We start from the raw sequence: 26,978 nt of genomic DNA on the forward strand, positions 1-26,978 counted from the left end.
TGCATTACAGCCTGCCTCTGTTTGCACAGCCGCTCAACCATGTGCAGGGTGGAGTTCCACCTTGTTGCAACGTCGATAATTAGGCGGTGCTTTGGAAGGTGGAGCAATCGCTGCAGCTTCTGCATACGACTGGAGGGTACCGGCGACCGGCGGATGTGCAAGCACAGTCTTTGAACCTTATGGAGCAGGCCTGATAACTCCAGATAATTAGTTAGGAAGCACTGCACCACCAGGTTCAAGGTGTGAGCCAAGCAAGGTATGTGTCTGAGTTTTGAAAGGGCTATGGCTGCCACAAAATTCCGGCCGTTATCTCTAACTACCTTGCCTGCCTCAAGATGTAGACTGCCCAGCCATGACTCAGTTTGTCGCTGAAAGTAGTCGGCCAGTACCTCCGCCGTGTGTCTGTCGCCCAAACACATCATCTGCAGCACAGCCTGCTGACGCTTTCCACTAGCTGATCGATAGTGGGACACATCGTGTGCACCATTGTCAGCTGCGGATGCAGTGCTCGTGCGACTGCGCTCTGTGGACGAGCTTTCGCTTCTGGAGGAGGAGGAGGATCGAACGCCTACAACAAACTGTTTCCTATACCGTGGGCTAGGCAGCACTGTGCCATCACAGCTGTCCCCTGTGGACCCTGCATCCACCACATTAACCCAGTACGCAGTGATGGACAAGTAATGGCACTAGCCATGCCTACTGGTCCATGCATCAGTTGTGAGGTGCACCTTTCCACTCACTGATTGCTTGAGTGCATGGACAATGCGGTCTTTCACATGAAGGTGGAATGCTGGGATGGCTTTGCGAGAAAAGAAGTAGCGACTGGGTAGGTCATAGCGTGGTACTGCGTAGGCCATGAGTTCGCGGAAAGCTGCGCTTTCAACCAACCGATAGGGCATAATCTCTAACGAGATTAGTTTGGCAATGTGGGCGTTCAAACCCAGTGTACGCGGATGAGAGGATGAGTACTTTCTTGTCCTACTCATAGTCTCTGGGAGGGTGAGCTGGACTTGAGAGCTGCATATTGTGGAACTAGCGGTGGACATGGTGGACTGAGAGAGGGTTGATGATGGTGATGGAGCTGGTGTTCTTTCTGATGGCCTAGATTCAGTCTTTCATTGCAATAACAGTGTGATTCCCTGACTGATTTGCCCTTGTAACTACAACTCAACATTTGCTGCTGGTGGTGTGCTAACCGGTGGACTCACAGTGGGGGAAACAATGTAGTGTTGCTGACTACCTTCTTTGGGAGCAGTAGCACATGTGGTACGTGAGTTTTGGTAGTCCATCCACGCTTGCAAGTGCATGGTGTTTAAATGTCTTAGCATGCAACTGGTATTCAAATTTCTCAGATTTTTCCCTCGGCTAAAGGTCTTTGCGCACTTCTTACAGATAACCTTTGCCTGATCATTTGGATTTTGTTCAAAAAAGTGCCACACTGCACTCTTCCTACTATGGAAGACATTTTGAGGCCTTGCACGCTGTGCTATTTTGACCGTCTGGCCAAGCTGTCCTGCAACTCTTTTGGTTTTTGTAACCTGTTTTTGGACTGCTCCGGGCCTGCCAGATAACAGCTGTTGCGATGTCGATGCCCGCTGCGGATGCTCCTCCTCCTCTTCTGAGCTATTGGCAGCGGCACCCTCTACCCCCAATGGATGCCAATCTGGGTCAACAACTGTGTCATCCATCACCTCCTCTTCAATGTCATGTGCACCTTCCTCTGTGTCACCGTGTATGGTGGTATAGTATGCGGGAAGAGGCACCTGAGTTTCATCTGGGTCAGATTCAGGCTCAGTACACTGCGAGGACAATGTAGTGCTCTGAGTGAATGTACCAGCAGAATCATCTATCAGTGGCTGTGCATCAGTGCACTCCATGTCAGATTCATCTTTGCCTGGGTAATTCACGATTTGACTTGATAACCCAGGCATGGTATGTGAAAACAGCTCTATGGAGTAATCTGTAGTGTGGCCTGCCGCATCCTTCAATTTTGGTTGGGGTGAAGGACACAAGGGAAGGTGTGGTTCATGAACATGAGCCTCCAATGATGACTCAGTGCTTTTATTTTTTAAAACTTCAGAAGAGGAGGCGATAGAGCTGGAGGCTGAGTCAGCAATGTAAGCCAAAACTTGTTCTTGAAGCTCCGGCTTTAAAAGCGGTTTACCTACTCCCAGAAAAGGGAGCCTTCGAGGCCATATGGAGCCAGACGATGACGCAAGCTCAACACCTCCTGCATTAGATGCTATTTTGCTTTTGCCACTACCAGCAGATCCACCAGCAACACCAACACCATCATTACCAGCTGCCAACCCCCGCCCACTTCCACGGACTCTTCCACTACACTTCCTCATTTTTGGGGAAAATGTACCCAAAAAAACACCAACTATATGTTACTGTAAAACAAGGTACAAGGTGTATATAGTAGTGGGGAGAATTTGAATCTCTGTAGACTTCAGGACACAGTTGGATTCTGTTAGGCCCTGTTTATTTTACACCGCAATGTGACAGGCAGATTATGGATGGTGTAATAAAGGTGGATAGAGGACTGTGGAGAATTGGAATCTCTCTAGACTTCAGGACACAGTTGAATTCTGTCAGGCCCTTTTTATTTTACACCGCAATGTGACAGGCAGATTCTGGATGGTGTAATAAAGAAGGATATAGGACTGTGGAGAATTGGAATCTCTCTAGACTTCAGGACACAGTTGGATTCTGTCAGGCCCTGTTTATTTTACATCGCAATGTGACAGGCAGATTCTGGATGTTGTAAGAAAGGTGGATAGAGGACTGTGGAGAATTGGAATCTCTCTACACTTCAGGACACAGTTGGATTCTGTCAGGCCCTGTGTCTATAACACCGCAATGTGACCGGCAGAAATTGCCTAGTGGATGACAAACTACAAGGTGTATATAGAATTGGGCAGAATTGGAATCTCCCTAGAGTGTAGGTCTGTAAGAACGGACAAACTCCTCGGCTTTTCCTTACAGAGTCACACACTTAGCTTCAATTTGGCCGTGATAACAGCCGTTACACGGTACTGAGAGAGGAGCGTGCACGTACACCGCTGTACGGTGTATGTAAAATTGTCAAGCTCCATGTTTTTGTATACCGACTGACACGCTGTCTCTCTCTAGTTTTGAATGTAATCAAACAGCAAATATACTAAACTGTTTGAAAAACGGACAAAACTATAAGGTGTAGGTCGGTAAGAACGGACTCCTCGGCTTTTCCTTACAGAGTCACACACTTAGCTTCAATTTGGCCATGATAACAGCCGTTACACGGTACTGAGAGAGGAGCGGGCACGTACACCGCTGTACGGTGTATGTAAAATTGTCAAGCTCTGTGTTTTTCTATACGGACTGACACACGCTATCTCTCTAGTTTTGAATGTAATGAAACAGCAAATATACTAAGCTGTTTTAAAAACGGACAAAACTATAAGGTGTTGGTCTGTAAGAACGGACAAACTCCTCGACTTTTCCTTACAGAGTCACACACGTAGATAGCTTTAATTTGGCCGTGATAACAGCCGTTACACGGTACTGAGAGAGGAGCGTGCATGTACACCGCTGTATGGTGTATGTAAAATTGTCAAGCTCCGTGTTTTTGTATACGGACTGACACACGCTGTTTCTCTCTAGTTTTGAATGTAATCAAACAGCAAATATACTAAACTGTTTGAAAAACGGACAAAACTATAAGGTGTAGGTCGGTAAGAACGGACAAACTCCTCGGCTTTTCCTTACAGAGTCACACACTTAGCTTCAATTTGGCCGTGATAACAGCCGCTACATGGTAATGAGAGAGGAGCGTGCACATACACCACTGTACAGTGTATGTAAAATTGTCAAGCTCCGTGTTTTTCTGTACGGACTGACATACGCTGTCTCTCTAGTTTTGAATGTAATTAAACAGCAAATATACTAAACTGTTTGAAAAACCGACAAAACTATAAGGTGTAGGTCTGTAAGAACGGACAAACTCCTCGACTTTTCCTTACAGAGTCACACACGTAGATAGCTTCAATTTGGCCATGATAACAGCCGTTACACGGTACTGTGTGAGGAGAATACACCACTGTACGGTGTGTGAAAAAATGAACGCTCACTACCTCACCAGGACAAAACAATACAATTTGGATTGCTTTTAAAAAAGCAGTTTGAACACCAGTGTGCACACAGCAATGCAGCTAGCCTTAAAAGGCAGGCTAATCACCACCAGTGCTGCTGCACAAAAGCAAAAATCTTCACCTTTCACTGCACAGTAACTGCAGTGAAAAGCGCTAGCAGCAGAAGCAGTTTTTTTTTCTTTTTGCCTTCCTAATGCTCTCCCTACAGAATCAGCAGCTGCAGCAGCTCTCCCTATTCTGAGATCAGCATGAGTAACATGGCGGTCCGCGTCCCCGCCCTTTTTTCACCTGTGACGCCACACAAAGCAAGCCAATCACTTGCATGCCCTTCTCCAAGATGGTGGTGACCGCTGCCTATGTCAACACCTTGCCCATAGTGTCCGTTCTTCCTGATTGGCTGAAAAAGGGCGCTAAAGCATCTTTTGAAACGCGACTTTGGTGCTAAAGTCGCCGACCTCGTGGCCGACCTCACGCTAAGGTCGGGTTTCATTTCATGAAACCCGACTTTGGCGAAAGTCGGCGACTTTTGAATTTTTTCGACCGGTTTCGCTCAACTCTAGTCCTCATACTTCCCAGTCCACAGTGTCCCAGCACACCGCTGGAGCATGCCTCCTGACATCCTCACCTCCGGTCTCGCGGCCGGCGCTGGGGTCCCATTGGGTGCGTGAGCGTGCCTCGAGCTCTTGACTCTGCAGCTGCACGCCCAACTGCGGGTCCCATTAGGCATGCTAGCGCACATCCCACAGCTCTGACAGCAGCCGCGCTAACTCTGACATCTCTATGGCCCTTAAGGACGCTAACTCGGAAGTCATCCGGTGCGCATTCCCTATATCAGGCAGCCTCTTCCTGTAGGCTGCGCCTGATTATCGTTTTGCTTCCTTGCTAGGCCAGCTTGGTGCCTGCATGGTCGCTCTCTGTACTCAGGTCCACTACCTTGTACTCTAGCATGCTTCCTTGTCCACTGTCTTGTACCCAGGCGTGGTTACCAGCATGCGCTCTGCACTGTCTCGTACTCAGGCGTGCTTCCCAGTGTGCGCTCTGCACTATCCTGTACCCTGCGTGCCCCCGTGTACATGCTCCATGCAGTCCTGCACCCAGTGTGCCCCCCGTGTACACATTTTATGCACTCCTGTACCCAGCGTGTCTCCGTCTTCACCCTGCTAGACTGGTCTCTCACGCCTACTTCAAGCTGTCCACCTGGTTTCAGCAGTGGTGGTACTTTATCCCCCTGGGTCTGCCCCTGACGCTCCCTGTATAGGGGGTGGTCCTCACTAGGTCAGCTCACCCAGGGTGGGTTGGTATCACTGCCCAGAGGGTCCACTCCAGGAGTCATTATAATCAGCTACCAAATTACAAACACTTGGAACGGAACATGGCGGGCCCTAAAGCATATATTGAAAGTTAGACATTTTAGGACTATGAATCGAATCAATTTGATGAACTGAAGGGATGAGGAAGTCAAGTTATTTATGGATAAGCCAACACTCATGTTGTCCGTCCAAAAGACAATGCGTTTATCACGCAGATTGGGTCCCCATGGAGCAACGGCCACTGTAATGTGAAAAGCTATAGCAGCGTTAAATTTTTTATCCAACCTCTGGGGTACCAAGATTCCAGCCATCTTTCAGCACACCATGAGTTAGCGTAAATTATGCCAAAACCAATGGAACCAGTGGCATCAGAATACAGGGAAATGTCATGGCTGGTTTGTTCAAGAGATTGGAAACAGGTCATGCCATTATAATTAACCAGAAAGTGTTTCCAGACCATCAAATCATCGTGAAGAGCAGGTGTGATTCTAATCCTATGATGAGGCAGCCTGACTCCTCTGGTGGCTAAGGATAATCATCTAGAAAAAATTATGCCAAATGGCATAACGCGGCAAGTGGAAGCGAGGAGGCCCAAAAGGGACTGCATTTGTAAAAGGGTGACTTTCCTTACTGAACAAAAAACATTAACTAGCCCCTACAATTTTTCGATTTTGTATAATGCCAAACGAAAGATCATGGACACAGAATCAATCTCAATGCCTAGGAAGGACAGAGTAGTGACTGGTCCTGCCATTTTATCTGGAGATAGGGGAACTCCAAATGTCTCCATCATCTGACAAAACTTTTCCAAAGTGGCTTGACAGGATTTGGAGCCGTGGGGTCCGACGAAGCTTTGAGCAGGGGGTTGGACCAGATGGCCCATGAGGTCCCTTCCAACTCTACGATTCTATGAAGAAAAAATCATCACGATAGTGTGTAACTGCATGCGACCCAGACTCCATTTTAACGACCCACTCCAGGAAAGAGCTGAACAACTAAAAATAGTGGCATGAGATAGAGCACTCCATTGGCAGACAAGTATCATAATAGAACGCTCTGTCCACGAAACAGCCCAGAAGGTAGTGACAATCGGAGTGAACCGGGAGAATACAAAAAGCTGACATAATGTCAGATTTCGCCATTAAAGCCCCAGGACCGGCGTCTCAAACTAGCGCGACTGCTCGGTCGAAAGAGACATAGGAGATGGAGGAGTCCTCCTCTGGGATGCCGTCATTTACCAATGAACATTTTGGGTGGGAGAGAAGGTGTATTAAATGATATTTTCCTGAATCTTTTTTTGGGACAACACTCAACAAAGAGAAGGGGGATGAAGAGAAAGGACCACGAAGTCTCCCCTGATCCACCTCTTTCTGAATTTTTGCCGACAAAATGTGGGGCAGATCACGGGCTGACTTCAGGTCCGTAGAAAAAGTAGGAATATGGGATAAATTGAAAGGGATAAAGAAACCACAGGTAAAACCACAACGTATTTGGGTAGCTCCAATCTTTTTGGGATACCTGTCGAGCCAAGGTCCCATCACAGCTACGCTCACTGGGATCCTTGGTCTCAGGCGGGCCAAGAGGTTTTGTTGTTGATTGCTTGGTTGGGAGACAGAAGCATTTTGCTGCTGCTTGGGGGCCTCCACAAGCAGAGCACTCATGCTTGTATTTACATAACCCGTAGAAACGACAATGCCCTTCATTGAAGAGCCAGCACGTCCCCGGTCGGCAGACAGCCACTGACCCTTTGCTGGCATTGGGGCAAGAGGCCGTGGCCTGAAAGGGGTTTTGCTATTGATCCATCATCAAGCAGAGCCACAAGTCAGTGGCATTGACGCCCCACCCTAACTGGGGCTGGATAGCTAGATGGCAATGAAAATCCTCGTTGTAACACCACCACGTGCTCCCGCCATGGGTTTTATAAGAATTATAAATAGTGTCCATATAAATGAACATCTCTGAGCAACGTTCGGGGTGTTTTTATCCCATGATACAACCCAGGACGAAAAAGGCTTGAAGCCAGTTGTTTATCGTTTTTGCAACTTTGTGTTTCCTTTCATAGGGGCAATCCGTCGGCCGATGGTCTCTATCATTGGTATGCTGGTCAGTAGAGATTAATGTCCAAATATCGACTTAATCATTTGCCCAAATTCTATTTAAAATATAAGGTTCCAGATGTGAACCCAGGGGGGTAACGCCGCAATAAAAATGTCTTTATGAATATCAGCGCGGGGAGGGGGAGGGTCCCGAACGGGAACAGTTTTGGCAAGCAGACGTAGGTTTACTAGTATTTTATTGCCATGGTCTAGGAATGTTTTTAAGGCTTCCATCAGTCCCTTAGGATCTCCCATCCCACCCCATGCACCCGCATACTGGCATACTGGTACTCACCACAAGCTTGAGGCATTGGTTCTGACGGATTGATAGAAGATTCAGCTGTACTGTGATGAGATGCAGCAGTATGATGGGAGTCACGATGGCCATGCCTGCGTGACGACACAGACGCATCTGTTGATTCAGGTGAAGATGCATGAGATCGTCGGCAAGATGACCTAGAACTGCGATGTTCCCTGGATGAATGGGAATGACGAGAGAGCAGGCGATTACAAGCCGTCCTCAAGAGGCGACGTTGAGGGGGGCTATGGGATGATGATGAGGAGGAGGGTCCGTAGTAACGGTTACTTCGCTCATCAAGGTGTGAATGAGCCAGGGACCCAGCAGCTGGCAGGTTTCCGGAAGCGCTGTAGAAGGTCTTACTTGTGAGGCAGGCAGAGATGGAAAAGTAGGCAGTATAGCTGCTTCAAGAACAGCTGTCGTGGATTGGGCCCGTTGGGGAGATAACACATGTGGAAACTGCGTTGAGGTCCGCGGCAGCATTGGTTTTATTACAGCCGGGGGTTGCTTGGGTATATTTAAGGCAGGGTTAGGATAAGGCATGAGAAATTGCCCCTGTGGTACAAAAACAGGTGACGGGCCATCTGGAGGATCTTGCAGATTAATGGTGTTAGCAGTGTTTAAGAGATTAACAGTAGAAGCTTGGGCAGTCGATGCTGTTACATCAGTTAAGGGATTAATAGGAGGTTGTGCATTAATTATGCTAACAGCAGTTAGTGGGTTAATGGAAGGGGCTTGAGAATTAATGGAGGGAAAGGTACTTAAGGGGTTAACGGGTGCCTCATCCACAGAGGATGAGCTGTGGCTCTGATGACCTCCCATTTGAATAGCTAACTGCAGGGGAGGCAAGCGATTTCATTTCTTGCCTGAACTGTGCAAAGGTAGGGGAAGCTAGGGAGGCTGAGTACACACAGCAGGAGATGGCTGATGTAGAGGAAGAGGAGGGGAACTAATTATAAGAGGTGCTGCCAGTCAGAATGGGAATGCAGGATCAGCAGCCACATCCTGGGAGATAAGATGGCGGGGGGGCGTGGCTTGCCTCGGAGCACCAGCATTTCTGCTACGCAGGCTCCTGGAGGCCGTGATTGATGGGCTCAGATGCTCTTGTGGGCAGATTAGCCTGGCTGGCCGCCACCAGCCACCAAGGGGTTGTGTCTGAGCCTCAGAAGTAAAGGTGCTGTGCTGCTCCAGAATGCCAGAGAGCCAGGTAGAACCTTCTCTTCTGATTCTCTCCAAGACCGCAGTATAAAGGGTGTCTGTCATCTTACTGGCTGAGCAACCTGCTCCGGATCTCAGAAGAGGAGAGAGACCGAAAGTCAGGTTGCTGCAGCTTTATAAGGAAGGGGAGGGTCCCATACTGGGAGGGGGGAGGGCACCAGGCACACACTGCAATGAATTAACCCCAGCATGACCAGAACGGGACCAGAGGTCAGGGGTGTATCGGCAGATATAGCCGAAGTGCCCCACAGTCTGGTGAAGTCTTGCTTGGACTAAAACTGGTAATACAAAGTAGATAAAAGTAGGTTGATGGTTGAACAACCATTGAATAATCAGCATTTTGGTAAGCAATTATGCCATACATGTTTTAGTTCATGTTTGTCATTATTGCCATTCAAATTGACTATGTGTGTTCAAATACAGCAGCTAAAAAATAAAACTTTTCTGGAAATATTCTATGAATTTCTGGTAGCATTCTGTTAAGAAAAGCTCTTGTATAGTGTTGAGCATTCCGATACCGCAAGTATCGGGTATCAGCCGATATTCACTGTATCGGAATTCCGATACTGAGTTCCGATACTTTTAGCATATCGAATACCGGAATCTGAAGTTCCCATAATGCTATGAGCCAGTTTGATTTGACAATCCTCAGAAGTGTGGGCACATCCTGTTAGGCATGTAGGCATGTAAACTAATGGCATGGCTGTGATTGGCTGCTGAAATGATGTCATGATGCACTATAAAAGCCGCCGCCGCTATTTCTGGTTCACTCTGCTGTGAATTCAGTTAGGGACAGGCTGCTGTTCAAGACTCTGAGGGACAGTTAGAGATAGCGATTTTCAAAATCATATTGTGCTTTACCCAGGCTACATTCTCAATAAGTGTAGCTTTCTTTTGCCTTGCAGCAGTGTTCACAGCTGTCTGCAAGGTCTGTGTGAGTGCAGCTCACGCTGTGTTGTGTGTCCTGCAGGCACTTATGCTTGTAGGCCGCTCAGCGTGTCACTGCCTCATACATATTTTTCTTTTATAGCTGCAAATTTTTCATTCTCCTATTAGTGTGCAATTGCATCCATCTGTATCCATATACGTTGGTTGCAAGCACTATAGGAGTAGAGAGCGGAGCCTTTCCACAGCCTTTCAGTGCTAGTGCCCATTTATCTGCACTATTCACGGCTGTCTGAGAGGTCTCTGTGTGAGTGCAGCTCACGCTGTAGTGTGTCCTGCAGGCACGTCTGCTTGTAGGCTGCTCAGCATGCATCACTGCCTCATACATATTTTTGTTTTATTGCAGCTCATTTTTCATTCTCCTATTAGTGTGCATCCATCCGTATCCATCTACATTGGTTGGTTGCAAACACTATATAGGAGTAGATAGAGGAGCCTTTTTTCTGGCTTTTGCCCTTCAGCTGCAGCCAGATTAGTATTACCCTATTTTTTGGAGCCTCATCTTTTGCATTGTAGGTTACCTTCCTGCATTGTAATAGCACCAAAAAGTTTGTGATACTATCGCTTTCAAATCTTTGGTCACATCCTTTTAGTTTTTTTCAAAAAACAAAACAAAATAAAGTTCACCAAACACTCCATTTAACAGTTGTGTAGGCCACATTAGCTCCTATTTAAGTGTAGTCCACACACACTTCATAAAATTAGTGTTTCTTATACCTGTTAGCAGCTGTTCAGGAATAAGCACACTAAGCCCGCCCTTTGTACTTTTTTGCCTATCTTTATCAGTCTACCAAGATGAAGAAGGCAGGGAGTAAGACACGTGGGCGTGGGTGTGGAGTTTCAGCAGGGAGAGGACGTGGGGATTCTGCAGGGAGAGGACGTGGGGATTCTGCAGGGAGAGGACATGAGGATTCTGTGCCTGCTGTGGGCACCAGTGAGTCAGCATCCCCTAGTTTTACCAGGCAACAGTCCTTTATGCGCAGCTTTGTAGGACCTCGCCGTACCCCACTGCTGCGGGAGGTACAAATTGAAGCCGTTGTCAGATGGATGGCAGCTAAAGCATCGACTTCAATGACTTCCACGTCCTCTCAGGGCCAGAGCACTGAAGAGCAACCATCTGTCTCTTCACCATCTGCCAAAGTGCCCAGGCAATCAAACTAAAGGAACAAAAAAGCGCAATAGGGTCTTATCCGGGTTATTGCTGGAGAAATAGATTAGAATTTACTCACCCTTTTTAGGAGAGATTAAAGCATGTGGGATCAGTAATCTGCTTGCTGCACGTCCAAAGGTCAACTCTGCGACCGCTTCAAACATCAGATTTCGGAATAAATTCTTGGACTTTTGTGCGCTACCAGATAAAATCACTAATCCAGTGTTTAGGAGAAAGATTAATCCATTTATTTCCCAACACGTTTCGAAATGTATACCATTTCTTCTTCAGGGGATGACATATATGATCAGACAGAACTGCCACAGATTATATAGAACAGAGATTCAAAAAACGGCGCCAAATGATCACATGTCATCTGGTACAAATGTCAGAGTTCAAAGTGTCATAGTTAAACTGATGTAACAAGTGTGGATTGTGCAGACGCCACTTCAGAGCAGTAACTGGCGTGGTTGGAGGCCAGGGGAAATACTAGAGACAGTGGAGCCACAGGCCATAGTGGAGCACGGTTACAATCAGTAGTAGTCTGCAACCTATATAAAACGTGCTGCAAGTTGGCCTCCGCCTGCTGCATGATTGATCCTGGGCTCCAACAACGCCAGTTGGTGTTCAGAAGTGCCGTCTTCACAGAGAAAAACACACTAGCTCCTGTGTTAGTGGAGTTCAGTAACGTCAGCTGTTCCCCTGTTGTGTGGACGGCAATGTCTCCTGCTGCCTCCACATTCAAAAAAACAGCAGGCCTCAGCCTGCTCCATGCTTGATTCCTACTATTAGTGGGAATGTGGACAGAGCAGGAGACATTGCCGGACACACATCAGGGGATCAACTGACATGAATGGGCCCCAGTAACACAGGAACAAGTGTGGATTGTGCAGACGCCACTTCTGAGCAGCAACTGGCGGGGTTGGAGGCCAGGGGAAATACTAGAGACAGTGGAGCCAGAGGCCTAAGTGGAGCACAGTTACAATCAGTAGTAGCGTACAACCGATATAAAACTTGCTTCAAGTAGGCCTCAGCCTGCTCCATGATTGATCCTGGGCTTCAACACAGCCAGATGTTGCTTGGAAGTGCTGTCTGCACAGAGAAAAACACATGCTCCAGTGTTAGTGGGATTCAGTAACGCCAGCTGCTCCCCTGCTGTGTGGACGACAAAGTCTCCTGCTGCCCCCAAAATCAAACTACATCATATTTTCTACTTGCTCCAAGTAGGCCTCAGCCTGCTCCATGATTGATCCTGGGCTTCAACACAGCCAGTTGTTGCTTGGAAGTGCCATCTGCACAGAGAAAAATTCATGCTCCAGTGTCAGTGGGGTTCAGTAACGCCAGCTGCTCCCCTGCTGTGTGGACGACAAAGTCTCCTGCTGCGTCCAAAATCACACTGCATCTTATTTTCTACTTGCTCCAAGTAGGCCTCAGCCTGCTCCATGATTGATCCTGGGCTTCAACACAGCCAGTTGTTGCTCGGAAGTGCCGTCTGCACAGAGAAAAACACATGCTCCAGTGTTAGTGGGGTTCAGTAACGCCAGCTGCTCCCCTGCTGTGTGGACGACAAAGTCTCCTGCTGCCTCCAAAATCACACTACATCTTATTTACTACTTGCTCCAAGTAGGCCTCAGCCTGCTGCATGATTGACCCTGGGCTCCAACATCGCCAGTTGCTGCTCAGAAGTGTCTTTGGCACGGGTATTCCCTCCTTCCCAGCCTGGTTCCAGCACGCCTGCTGTTTCCGGGGTGTGTCAACGTCACTTTGCCACCGACTCGTTGTCCTGTTGTGTTGCAGTCGGGGTAGCCGAGTCTATGGTGCCTGCAGTTTATTTGCTTCCTATGTGGGCTACGGGTTCTGGTAATAAAGGCTGGTTCCGTAGTGCCAATAGGACTAGCACCCCCTGTTGGACTGTGGGTTTCGGTATCTGCGGCCAGCTCGCGGCCTTGCAACTTTGTTTATTATGGGTACCTTCTGCTACCCATCTGGGTTCCAGCACCGTCAGCTGGTTCTCGGCAGTGCCTTTGGCCTAGGTGCCTCCTTCTTGGTATCCGAGTTCCAGCAACGTCTGCTGGTCCTTGGTAGTGCTTTGTAGCACAGGTACCTCCTGCTTAGTAACCGTGTTCCAGCACCGTCAGCTGGTCCACGGTTGTGCCATTGGCTCTTGTTCCTTCTGCTGCCCCTCCGGGTTCCAGCACGTCAGCTGGTTCTCGGTAGTTCCATTGACTCTTGTAGCTTCTGCTACCCATCCGGGTTCCAGCACCATCAGCTGGTTCTTGGCAGTGCCTTTGGCCGAGGTGCCTCCTCGGTATCCGAGTTCCAGCAACGTCTGCTGGTTCTTGGTAGTGCTTTTTAGCACAGGTACCTCCTGCTTAGAAACCGTGTTCCAGCACCGTCAGCTGGTCCACGGTTGTGCCATTGGCTCTTGTTCCTTCTGCTGCCACTCTGGGTTCCAGCACCTTCAGCTGGTTCTCGGTAGTTCCATTGACTCTTGCAGCTTCTGCTACCCATCCGGGTTCCAGCACCGTCAGCTGGTTCTCGGCAGTGTCTTTGGCATGGGTACTCCCTCCTGCCCAGCCTGGTTCCAGCACGCCTGCTGTTTCTGGGTAGCGTCAACGTCACTTTGCCACCGACTCGTTGTCCGGTCGTGCTGTGGTCGGGTTAGCCGAGTCTATGGTGCCTGCAGTTTAGGTGCTTCCTATGTAGGCTGTGGGTTCTGGCAATAAAGGCTGGTTCCGTAGTGCCAATAGGACAAGCACCCTCTGTAGGACTGTGGTTTTCGGTAATTGCGGCCTGCTCGCGGCCTTGCAACTTTGTTTATCATGGGTACCTTCTGCTACCCATCCGGGTTCCAGTACCGTCAGCTGGTTCTCGGCAGTGCCTTTGGCCTAGGTGCTTCCTTCTCGGTATCCGAATTCCAGCAACGTCTGTTGGTTCTTGGTAGTGCTTTTTAGCACAGGTACCTCCTGCTTAGAAACCGTGATCCAGCACCGTGAGCTGGTCCACGGTTGTGCCATTGGCTCTTGTTCCTTCTGCTGCCTCTCTGGGTTCCAGCACCGTCAGCTGGTTCTTGGTAGTTCCATTGACTCTTGTAGCTTCTGCTACCCATCCGGGTTCCAGCACCATCAGCTGGTTCTCGGCAGTGCCTTTGGCCGAGGTGCCTCCTTCTCGGTATCCGAGTTCCAGCAACGTTTGCTGGTCCGTGGTAGTGCTTTGTAGCACAGGTACCTCCTGCTTAGTAACCATGTTCCAACACCGTCAGCTGTTCCACGGTTGTGCCATTGGCTCTTGTTCCTTCTGCTGCCCCTCCGGGTATTGGCACCGTCAGCTGGTTCTCGGCAGTGTCTTTGGCACGGGTACGCCCTCCTGCCCAGCCTGGTTCCAGCACGCCTGCTGTTTCCAGGGAGTGTCAACGTCACTTTGCCACCGACTCGTTGTCCGGTCGTGCTGTGGTCGGGTTAGCCGAGTCTATGGTGCCTGCAGTTTAGGTGCTTCCTATGTGGGCTGTGGGTTCTGGTAATAAAGGCTGGTTCGTAGTGCCAATAGGACAAGCACCCCCTGTAGGACTGTGGGTTTCGGTAACTGCGGGGTTCCAGCACCGTCAGCTGGTCTTAGCTAGTTCCATTGGCTCTTGCAGTTTCTGCTAACCATCCGGGTTCCAGCACCGTCAGCTGGTTCTTGGCAGTGCCTTTGGCCTAGGTGCCTCCTTCTCGGTATCCGAGTTCCAGCAACGTCAGCTGGTCCTTTGTAGTGCTTTGTAGCACAGGTACCTCCTGCTTAGTAACCTTGTTCCAGCACCATCAGCTGGTCCACTGTTGTGCCATTGGCTCTTGTTCCTTCTGCTAACCATCCGGGTTCCAGTACCGCCAGCTGGTTCTCAGCAGTTCCTCAGCCTTCTTGTACCTTCTGCTACTTTTCCAAGTTCGAGCTTGTGGAAATGGTTTTTGGTTCTCACTCTGGATCTCCCTGACGACGACCCTGAAGACGACGACCCTGAAGACCACACCGAAGAAGACCAAAAAGATGACCCTGAAGAAGATGACCAAGAGGACAAAGAACATGAAGACAACCACCAAGATGCAGAAGAACAAGAGACAGAAGACCAAGAAGCAGAAAAATCAAAAGCAGAAGAACATTAAGCATATGACTAAAAATCAGAGCAAATGATATTATCTAAATTATAAGCAGAAGAAGACTAAGCAGTGTATGGGGGTGAGTCCATTCCTCCTCGTGGTGCCCCTGGAAAATGCCTGCTGCTGCAGGCCAAACTGAACGCGGACAAATCCTGTTGTAAATCTTTTGTGACAGGCAGAACAGAAGGTGTAATCTTCAAACTTTTATAGATAACAACTACAGGAATGCCTGTCACAAATAAGAATATGATGAAGAAGAATAGGAAGAAGTTGAAGAAGTAGAATATGAAGAAGAATATAGTTGAATAAGAAGAATATGAAGACTGTAAAAAAAAAAGAATAATAGGAAGAGGGTGAAGAAGAAGAAGAAGATGAATAAGGTGAAGAAGAAGTTGATGAAAAAGATGCTGCTGCTGAGGATGATGAAGGAGAAAGTGTGGGAGAAGTAAAAAAGAAGGTGAAGAGCATGGAAGTAGTGAAACATACATATCTGACAAAATATAAAAGAGGTTAACATAGTCAATATCTTTGTAACGCCGAACGTCTTTAAAAAAAAAAATTTAATTCCTGCTGTTCCATTTGATTGGGCTAAACCTCTATGGCTTTAATGTCTCCTACACCTCCCACAATACAGTCTACATTATTCTTAGTTGTTTTTCTTCATGTAGAATTAACCTACAAGGAAAGAAAGGGGTTTTTTTTAATTCAGATATTTCTGTTCCATTGACTTGAATGGGACTTCCGGGATCGAAATCGGCGATACCCGATACTTTTTGGAGATCGGCCGATCCAATCCGATAAGATATTTTTCAATATCGGGTGGTATCGCTCAATACTACTCTTGTATAGCTAAACTGTTAGATAAAATACGTCCAATCTATTTCTAAGAGACCAAACTTTTTCATTGGGTGGTTAAATTTATCCATTATTAAATCTGACCCAATGAACTTTTGTCTATTTTCAACAACTTTCATTTATAGTGTATAGACTCTATCAATGCAGACGTCCATACACTGATTATACGTGTTTTCAGTAAGTTTGTTGTCATATTGGATGGTGAAATTTATCCTGCCTGACAGCCTGTTTTCATTAAAATCTTTCAGTTCAAATAGTTAAAGTGATGCTTTATTTTACTTTAAAGAAGCACTCCTCCTGTTAGGATTGGTGGAACATACCAAATAAGAAATTATAATAAGGTGCGTTCACAACCCGAGGTCCACCGTGCCGTGATGGAGAAACCGCAGCTAGCATAATGGCGGAGCAAGGACACTTAAAGCACACTGAGTTAAATGTCACTCAGTGTGCACAGAGCGCAAATTAACCAGCTCTGTTACGCCACAGAGCAGTACTGTGAAGCAAAGCAAAAGACTATACTCTGTTAGACTGCACAGGAGTATAGAAAAATACTAATTGGGGTCCCTATAACTTAACCCCCAGGGTAGACTAAGCTGGTGGTTGAACCTGCTCTGACACACAGTGTGCTTTAGCACGCGTGCCTGAGGACGCCCAGTGCACAGTGCAGATGCTAAGTTCAAGCGGGAGTTCGCACCCTACACTGCCTGTCTAAACAAACACTCGCAGTGCTATTGGCGGCACACGTGCACACAGGGTGGTAATGTAGCTACAAATACACATGATACTAACACACAGACATGTGCCATTGAGAGCTTTTTATACATTGCTCAAGTCCAGACAGACAGGACCTTGCCTGTGGAACAATCTGAAGCTGCCACATCACAAGAGCACCTGATGTCCAAGTACCAATGGGAAGACACCATATCATGGACATGCTCAGTAGGGTGAAATCTGGACTTAGACTCTAGAGCACAGCGTTGCACAAGTAAACTAGTAGTCACCATAGACTTAGCTGGAGGGCCAGCAGTAACTGCACATGCAGCATGAGCCTAGGCAAGGTGCTGGGACCGAAGTCTGTCCTGAGCAGTCATCCCAGGGGCCGAGCCTGAATGGGAGACACACAGCACCAGACAAGGCTTAAGATCTATCCTCTGCAGCCGGAAAATCCAGGCTCCTAACATCTCCTCCAATCAAAGCTTTTATTCTCTTAATATATTGTGATCACATTATATGGCACTGTGTACTTACAATTGCTCATTTTACCTTTCTGCTCAGTTAATTCTTCTCTTTTCCATTAGGTCTATGACATCACGTGATTTTAAACAGACTAAATCCCAATTAATTGGCCTAGAAAAATGGCACTTCCAAATAAACATAACATCAAAAAAGGATTGAGGACGCATATAGCCATAAAATCACATAGCTTTATTAAGATCAATCCAAAAAAGACATAGACATATCTAAAATAAGATACATATCCAATTTGATACTGCAAAGTGCATATGTCATTTAACATGATGTGCATGTGCCATTACTGCTATGCTACAGGCATTATTTTTATATGAAAGGAGTACTGCAATATATTCTTATGCCTAATCATTGCAATGTGGCAGGTATTATTTTCTGATATAATAAGAGCACTGCTATTTACTAGCCATCAGCGTGATTTTGTGTCATCAGACTAGGGCTGACATTGTTAATATTTAATAGGACTTATTAGTTTCTTATAAGCACTGCACCTTTTACATATGTATTTTTACTCAATTTGAGGCAAATATATCTGCCTTACTGTTGCCTAGCTGTAGGCACCACCTACATAATAGGAGTGTTGTTATATACTTTTGTATGCCCAATCACTGCTACATTGTAGGCATTAACTGTTTGATTGAATAGGAGCATTGTTCTGTACTATACTATAGCACCTATTGTGTTAATAATTGGTTTAATGGTGTTGTTTTTTCTATCATATTGCAGTATTTAGCTTACAACTGCCTGTAATTTATTGTTAAATGACATATGCACTTTGCAGTATCATATTGGATATGTATCTCATTTTAGATTTGTCTATGTCTTTTTTGTGTTGACCTTAATAAAGTTATGTGATTTTATGGCTATATGCTTCCTCAACCCTTTTTTGATTTTAAACAGACTAGCTGAATCTTTCTAAACTCTATGTAGAAACAGGAAGTCTCTTTTCCCTGTGTAAGGAAAAGGACCGGGCTGCGGGTACCTGTGCTGAGCCGGGTCCGGAACTGTTGAGGTTGCCTCCCCTGTTACCTAGGGGAAGAAATGAGGAGCCGTACCAACCTCATTACCCGGGGAGGCAGGGTTACATAAAAAGAAAAACGAGCGCAGCAGCAGGGAGTTTGGCACCAATCCATAGCAGTGCGCAGTCAGGTGAGCAGCACGCTCCGTCCTCCGGGTACCGGCACCGTGACAGGCCACATTGGTTGGGCCCCGTCATCTGCAGAAGGACCGCTGCACTGAGAGGTGCCGTGCGCTCAGTGACTGCCGGAGATAGAGGTGCCGTGCTCTCCGCTACTGTGAGTACTGTGCATGTGAAGAGGAAGGAAAGCCGAGAACTGGATGGACTCCTGTGGCCTTCCCGGCCACTTGCTCCACAACCATTCCCATTGGACTCCAAAGGTGCTGCAGCCTTTTTTGCTCCGGCCGCACATGTTTATGAACTAGGGACTCTGCGGAAGGTATCAGAGACCGACCACTGCCACCAGAAGGCGGGCCACCGTTCAAAGGACCCCATCTGAGGACATCACCCCCCGGACTCTGCCAGAGCTACAACCCACTCTTCATCTCTTGGCCCAGCTGCTCTGCTCCTCCCTCCCTTCCAGGTCCTCAGTCCTCATCAGGACCACAATTCTACCTCATTGAAAAATCCCTGGCAGGGATGCAGAGAGGTAGACGTTGAAAAGTTTCTATGCAGAGAAACAGCTATTATCAGGATATCAGGAGACTGGCTTATAACATCATGGAGCTGCACACTGCTGTAATTGACTAGACGGGGAGGGGGGAGAGGTGATTCGTGAGGAGCAGCTCCTGTCACACCAGCCCCCTGATAAAGTCTCCCTGTCTGCAGTCTGAGACGAGTAGGCATGGCCTGCTCCCTGCTAGTAGTCCTGCAGTGAAGGAGACAACATTATCAGGGGGCTGGTTGCTAATGGAAATGGGGGCGATGCGTTCCTCCGCCACACTTTGCACTGCAGAAAGGTAGGCAGTATCAGGTGCTGGTGTGACAGCAGCTGCTCCACACATGTTCACCCCTCCATCTGGGACATTACAGAGGGCAGGGACAGTACAATTTTTTTTATCTCCCCGGAGTACCCATTTAAGTTCTAGATCATTTCTGACCATATCATTGACAATTATGATCTAAGATTAAGTGTGGCAGCATTCATCCTGATCATTTGAAATTGACTCCCCATATCCACACTTTAGAATATTACTAATACATCAGGTATCCAGTACACTGGATTTGTATAAGTGATCCTCCTAAATCTTCTTTCTCTTCTTACTATTGTATGAATTTGTATTACGGGATGTTGGAACAGAGTTTATAAAACCCATGGGCTTGCCGTTTTTACTTTATCTTTTACTATGTAATGATTCTTTGTAGACAGTCGAGTGTTTAAAAACAGAACAGTTGGATCTTTTCCAGACAATACTCAGCTTGGTTATGTCTTGCCAGCAAATTATAACTTATAAGCTCCAGAGCAGATAATTAATGTGCTTGACATTAAACATGCTAAATATTAATTATGATAATTGTTAAGTTCTCTTAAATTGTGTCACTAATATGTTTTTAATTGTTATATTACTGGATTACAAGTATTAAAGATGTAGGATTCACTGTTCTTACATAGCCTGGCAATAAAATTGTAACTGTCTCAAACTTATCTCTTAAAATATGTTTCTTCTGGGGAAGAATAGAATTACGCTTTATTAAGAGCTTAAAGCTGGATCCTATTCTTATCCAGTTCATCTGAAGATTAGCCACATGGAGAGGTGAGTTTGTGGTATTAGGGCAACATCTGAAAGTTGTCACCTTGTTGCCAACAGATGAGCATACACACTTTGATTAAAGTTAGTTCATAAATACATTAATTGCAGAGTTCTGTTGCGTAAATTTGGTATATATGTATTTGAATTGCAGCCACAGCGTGCTTGCATCTGAATGTTAATTTATTAATATAGATTGTAGTGGCCGATGTCCATATTTTTTGGAGTGGGCATTGGGGAGTGTGGCTACCTCCAAGGCTATGCAACTTATCCACATTGCCAGACTCTATTAATTAGAGTTAAGTAGAGATGAGCAAATATATTTGTGTGGAATTTAATTCTACTCAGATATAACAAAAATCTGCATTTGCCAAAATGTGGATTTTTTTTGTAAATCACTTCCGCATGGATGCAGCAAAATGGCGGCCGCTGACCTGTTCAGGAGGAAGAATCCATATGAAAAAGTGAATTACAATTTTTTTAGTTAAGAATATAGAAGAGATCCAGCCCAAGACAGAGTAAAATTCCCGACTTAATTGATGTACGTTAAAATAGTGATAACATAGGAAAAAATACAACTACGCGTTTCTGGTGCATATACCATGGTGTTCAATAAAATCTAGAATTTGACTCTGTCGTAAGCTGGATCTCTTCAACATCGTTAATCGCTTGATGTTCATGGTATGTTCAGGGCTCTGGAGGACGTATTGCTGCATTGGTGAGCTGTCTTTTTTCCTTTTTATAATTTGAATTTTGTGAGATCTGCTCATCTATAGAGCTAAGTAAAGCTGGATCATATTCTCTAGTTCATTTGAGACCTATGGACATAGAGGGGTGAGTCCGTTAAATTAGGGTCTCATCAATCTGTATGACAACTGACTACAATAGAGCCCTCATTGTCTGCATTAACACAAAAGGTCACTAAACCCCATCCCTTAGCTAAGGGAGTAAGGCTTTACCTGTCCTTAAATGGAACTGCAAAGAAAGTGATTGAAGGGGTACTCCGGGGAGATAAAAATAATGTGTACTGTCCCTACCCTCATACACTATAAAGATGAGATACCCAGTGAACTTTAATTATCTTAATAACCTTTGTAATTGCGTGTGACAGCAGCTGCCCCTCATTGCTCTCCAGTCTGGTATGGAACATTATGTCACACACCAGTGTTCAGCTCCCCCTGTGAATAACAGACAGTTTCCTGATAATAGCAGGTTGTGTGGCGTGTGGCAGGATGTTCCTAGCTACCTCCTCCATGATATATGTCTCCATTGAGTCCAAGAACAGGGTCTTCAGAGAGGAAGAGGACTAGAACTCTAGTGCCACCTATTGGAAGTAGCAATCCTAAAAGTCAATGTTGACCCTTTAGCGAGCCTAGTTACATGACTTAGGATAAAAGTCAAGCCAGAATCTCAATTTGCAGACACTGTGTTTCGGGGTACTGCCCCTCATCAGTGCAAAGTGTGAGATCTGGTTTGGCTGTGAGAGAGGCGTCTGACCGATATGCTCCTTTCTAGTAGCAATAACAAAACACTGACTGTCACTTCCAAACTGGAAACTAGTGTGTGCAGGTGCAAACTAAGTAGCCATCTCTATACATAACTAATAGTGATGAGCAAACAAGTTTGGATAAGGTGTTATCCGAGCATGCTTGTGTGCTAACCGAGTGTCTACGGCATGCTCAAAAATATGTTTGAGACCCCATGGCTGCATGTCTCACAGCTGTTAGACAGCCACAACACATGCATGGATTTCCTGTTTGTTAGTTGAAGAGCACATTCACTTATCACTATAAGTTATGTATAGAGATAGCTACTCATAGTTTGCACCTGTACACACTAGTTTTCAGTTTGAAAGTGACAACCAGTGTTTTGTTATTGCTACTAGAAGGAAGAACGTCCCATGTTCTTGGACTAAATAGATACAGCTATCATGTGGTGGGCAGCTATGAATAGACTGCAACAGGCCACACCACCTATTATCGGACTGAATAGAGATGTATATCAGGGGACCGGCAGCTAGGGGTATCTCCTTTTTCCTCTTTAGGATTTATACAAGGCAGAATTTTTTTAGGATCTTGCAGAAAATGTGAGTATAACTAAAATTTTTGTATCATTTACACATTCATTTTTAGGTTTAATGTTTCTTTAATTGGTAAATGTAATGTATTAATCAGCAGTAAAAAATCTGCACTAGGTTGATAAATCGATACATGTGGTGTCTAAACATGTGAAGCTTGAAAATCTTCAGAAATAAATTCTTTTGAAATAGACAATAGTAAATTAATATGGCATAGAACGCTGTAAGATGACATATGACACAATTCCATTACATCAATATTATAAATGCCAAGTAGAACATATGTCCCCACCTACGGTGATTATGAATGTTAGCTTACCGATGGTAATTGACTAAGTATCTGTACCTTGGGGAGTTTCTATATTGTTTGTTTAATGAATACATGTTGTGGCAATTATTACATGTTGTGGCAAGATCTGAGACAATTTGCGCTATTCTAACATATTTTCATGTGATCAGGTGCATAACCAAAATACACAGTTTACCTTGGCTAAGTTAGTGGTGGATTCCCAATAGCTTCGTGTCACCAAAGCCCACTGCAGTAATACAGAAGCAATTTAAAAAGTGTAAAAAAAAATTTACAATTCCATTTTTCAGTTGTATAAAATATGAAAAATTATTTAATAAGGTTTGATATTTTTAAAAACTAGAGGGAGTAACTGCTGACATGTGTCATGAAAAGCAAGTGTAATACTAAATCGCATTATGACTGCAGTAAATGTTGGTGGGATCTTCTCACATTTGTCTGCCATCACTCTTCGTTCTGCAAAAGGAGAGGGAAAGATAAAGTTTAGCATTATAATGCAGGGCCATTTTGTTGGTGACTGTAATGTGATACTAATATGTGGAAAATATCACTGAGAACCAGTGGCATTGCCAATTCTGGATTTTCTGCTAACCAACCAAAGCAAAATTTAAATTTTTTATATAATATAAAAGACTTGTCATTATAAATCTCCAGGTTAGCATAATGGTGGCAATACCATACTTGTATTGCTTTTACTTAAATCTGCAGATTTGTGCAGCATTTTTTCAACCAATTAAATGAATGGGGGAAAAAAATACAATGCAAAACCACAGCACAATCATGCGCATTTTATGCAGCAGTTTTCCTTCCAATACTTTAGTGCTTGCAGCTAATTTTTTAGTTGCACATACGGAATGTGTGTACATAAAATAATTATATTCACTCAATACAAATCTTTCCTGTTAAAGCACCACTTCAACATTTTTTTTTAAATTTTACCACTGGAGAGGTGCTTGGAATCTAAGGTCCCTGACTCTACTCCTATGCTCTTCTTTCAGAGTCTTCACCCTTTTTTCATCGCCGCTCCAGTCAGTCTCTGGCAGTTTGTGACCTGTTGGATTGCTCAAGTGTTTCATGGAGGGAGGCAGTGGTCACTACTCAACATAAGTCTATGAGAGAATCGTTCTGGCTCTCATAGATTGCATTGAGAGCTTTTTGCCTGCGGGAATGGAGCAATGCTGATAAATGTGACGATGCCAGAGGGTGAGGAAAAGACCAATGACAGGGACCTTACACTAGAAACACCACTCCAGCGCTGAAAAATAACCAAAACCCTGGAGTAATGTTTTCATTAGCTTAGTTTATCACCAATTCCATCACATTGACTGTTTTTGTTAATAGACTGCATTTTGGCTAGTGACTGTTTTTGTTAATAGACTGCATTTTGGCTAATGGCATCAACTAATCCAGATCAATGGTCCTTAATAAAGCCCAGTAAGGCTTAAATAATTAATCACGAGCCATTTAAATTCCTAGTGCAACCACTGTTGTCTTGTAGTCCTGGGGCATGCTCTGTGAGAGAGTTTACTTGTTTTGCCTACTGATGTATCGGAACATGTTTTAACTTTTATTTTCGGAGAGCCATGCATGAGAGACTATCACTCCATACATAGCAGCACAAGGCAGCGCCCTGTTGTCAAGATAGGTGTAAGTCCCAAAGATGAGACCCTCATCTATCAGACATGTATGGCATATCCTGTGGACCTGTTACAAAGTTCTGAGATGAGATTACCATTTTAAATATATATTTTACTACAGGTATATAAAAGATGATAGCTGTGTGTACCAAAGAGGTGTCTCACAAGAAACAAAAAAAATACCACTGCTCCGAAGAGAAATGAGGATCAGCTGTGATCGACATGAATTACAGCACAATGTATAACAAGCCTATTCGAAGATTCTTGGTCATGGGGGCTTCTAAAGTGAGTACTGAGTGACTGACGACACTAGGAAGATGGGTAGACAGAATAAGCAGCTGTCTGGACCTTGGAGACCACTGGTTTAAAGCTGAAAGCAATCTTTACATCTGGCTATTAGAAGAATACCACCCTCAGCCAGAAGAATTATCAGCTTTTCCGTGTCTTGTGTCGTGACTTCTCAAGAAGATAAATACGAATGTGATGTATGCGATGTAGCATGCAAAGCAGAATTTATAAGATGTAGCATATGTTACAGTCCTAATGGAAGAGCCGGTATGTGACAACCTAGACTTACACCTATACATTGACTCATGATTTACTATAGAAGTAATGCTATGGCTGAGCTAAACTTAAGCTCTACATTAACAAATTATAAGCTCGGTTGTCTGTTTTCTCACAGATTTTACTCATGTCATCATTCATGTTTAAGCAAAACTGACTTAGAGAATGTGTAAGTTAATGTAAATGCCAAATCTGCAGCACGCTGAGACCAAAAATTCACTAAAACGCAAAAAAATACCTAAACAAACATGAGCATTAGCATTCACAAGATTTATTATAGACTACTAACAAGCGTTTCTCTGGAAAAAAAATGCAGCTAAAAATGCATGGAAGAACGCGTTAGGAAAGAAAACCAAGCTGTTTGTTTGGCTTAATGGAGTAGATCGTATCGGTGCAGTACAAAAATGAGCAAATGGAAACATTTTAATTGAGAGAAAACAAAATGCTCATTTTTGGATGTTGGCATAGTGACAGAAACATTTTCCGACTGCATTTTAGACTGGATAGAAAATATTTTATTATTGCGATAATAAATAATCTGCAATCTACACGAGCATTAAGCAGCAAATGTTTGTATTTAGGAAAGTGTAATGTTTCCTAATTGGACATTGCTGATTTGCTTTTACTAAATTCTATGGAGTTCTACGGAGTGTTGTTGCTCAATCAAATGACATATTTATTCACCATGACATGTTTGGTTTAGTAATCAGTGGGTAAACAATTTATGTGACAGAATATTTCACCCTGTTCATAGGTTCCATTCTTCAAGTGACAGCCTATAAGAACCATTTTCACCTACTAGTATCTTAGGAACAACAATTGGCTCTAAAGTGTCTTCAAGTTGGATCTCATGTGGCTCCCTGGGTGTTAACAATTAGAAGTGCTTTTGTCCACTAAGAGCACCAAACACAGTAGCGTGAAAACAATTCTGTGTTAGGGTTCGTGTACATGACCGTAATAATCAGATGAGTGCTATCCATTATTTTGATGGCTAGAACTCATCCCCTTGTTATTCTATGAAGCATCACTGCATGCATGAGTTGCCTCCGATATCGGATGGCACTCGGCAATTCATGTCTATGGGTCCATGGAAAACATTTTCATGGACACATTGCATGTAGAAGAAGAAGGAACTTTTTTTCTCTCCGCATCCGAAAAAATCTGATCACACGATGATCACACTCTGATTAAACTCTGATCAAATTGAGATTATCATAATCGCTCTGATGACAGAAAATTGCTTGTGTGACGCTAACCTTAGGGTCTTAATTGCATTTTTGGTAAGTGGTTACTGAGTCAGGATTGTATTACAGAAATTTGACGCTACAGTCAGCACAGTCTTATAAGCAGAAAAAAATACTCACTAATAGGAAATCTCTGGAACTTCATGAGTATGTGCACAAGTTGTGTATCTGCAGTAGATTTTTCTGCAAGAAAATGGAGGTGTAAAATTCTCACTTTTTAATTTTTTTGTGTGTTTTTTATGTGTTTGTACGTGCTTTTTCTTTTCATTTGAATGGGTGAAAAAAACTGCAAAAAAGCTGTAAGAATTTATATGCTGCCGATTTGAAAAAATGCATGGATGGTTCAAATCTGCAAAGAAAAAAATAAGCAGCCTGTACGTGAGATTTCAGGGATCTCATTCACTTTATCACTTCTGTAAAATACGGAGCATTTCAGCAGCAAAAATGCAGCATGTGAACAAGCCCTTAGAATGCCTTGGCACTCTGGTCTGTCTTCCTAAAGCCACCACCCCAGCTGTTATCAGGGAAGCCCTTTGCACCCACTTATATACCATGCTGTGGCCACTATACAGGGAAATTAGCATGTATGTATTATGTGGTTAAATTCTCCAGAATAAGTTACTTTTTGAACTGGCTCTCTTTAAGGTGGTCTGAAGCAGTGACCAACTACCCTCCATGATGCTGATATGTGCCCTTATAGGGCATGCAGAAGAGATTAACCAGATTGGACAACCTCTTTAAGGTTTTAATCACTGTTATAACTGTTTATATAATATCTAATAAAAAACACAAATTTATTTAAGCAATCTAAATAAAGATTTTTCAATCTTATTTGTGACTTAAACATCAATGCATTTTACTCTTCAGCCTCCTTGGCTTCTTTGGCATATGCTTGGTTTCTGTGGGTAACATTAACAGAAAGTAGTTCTCCATTGTATCTTTCAAGGTGTTCATTAAACTATAAACTGTATTTTGTGAAGCGTGTCTAATCTCCTCT

At 44.7% G+C, this 26,978-nt stretch overlaps 1 long non-coding RNA gene across 1 annotated transcript in view; it reads left to right on the forward strand.

Annotated features, from left to right (window-relative positions):
• The window catches only part of LOC141057986 (uncharacterized), a 48,502-nt gene extending 21,727 nt beyond the window's left edge, over nucleotides 1–26,775 (forward strand). Inside the window, exon 3 of the long non-coding RNA XR_012222062.1 lies at nucleotides 24,295–26,775. This is a non-coding gene — a long non-coding RNA (uncharacterized lncRNA). The remainder of the gene's footprint in view (nucleotides 1–24,294) is intronic.
• Nucleotides 26,776–26,978: the final 203 nt, after the last annotated feature.

This window comes from Dendrobates tinctorius, unplaced genomic scaffold, assembly GCF_039654945.1.
Source record: "Dendrobates tinctorius isolate UK_male_01 unplaced genomic scaffold, ASM3965494v1 ptg000207l, whole genome shotgun sequence".
In the NCBI taxonomy this organism is placed as follows: Eukaryota; Metazoa; Chordata; class Amphibia; order Anura; family Dendrobatidae; genus Dendrobates; species Dendrobates tinctorius.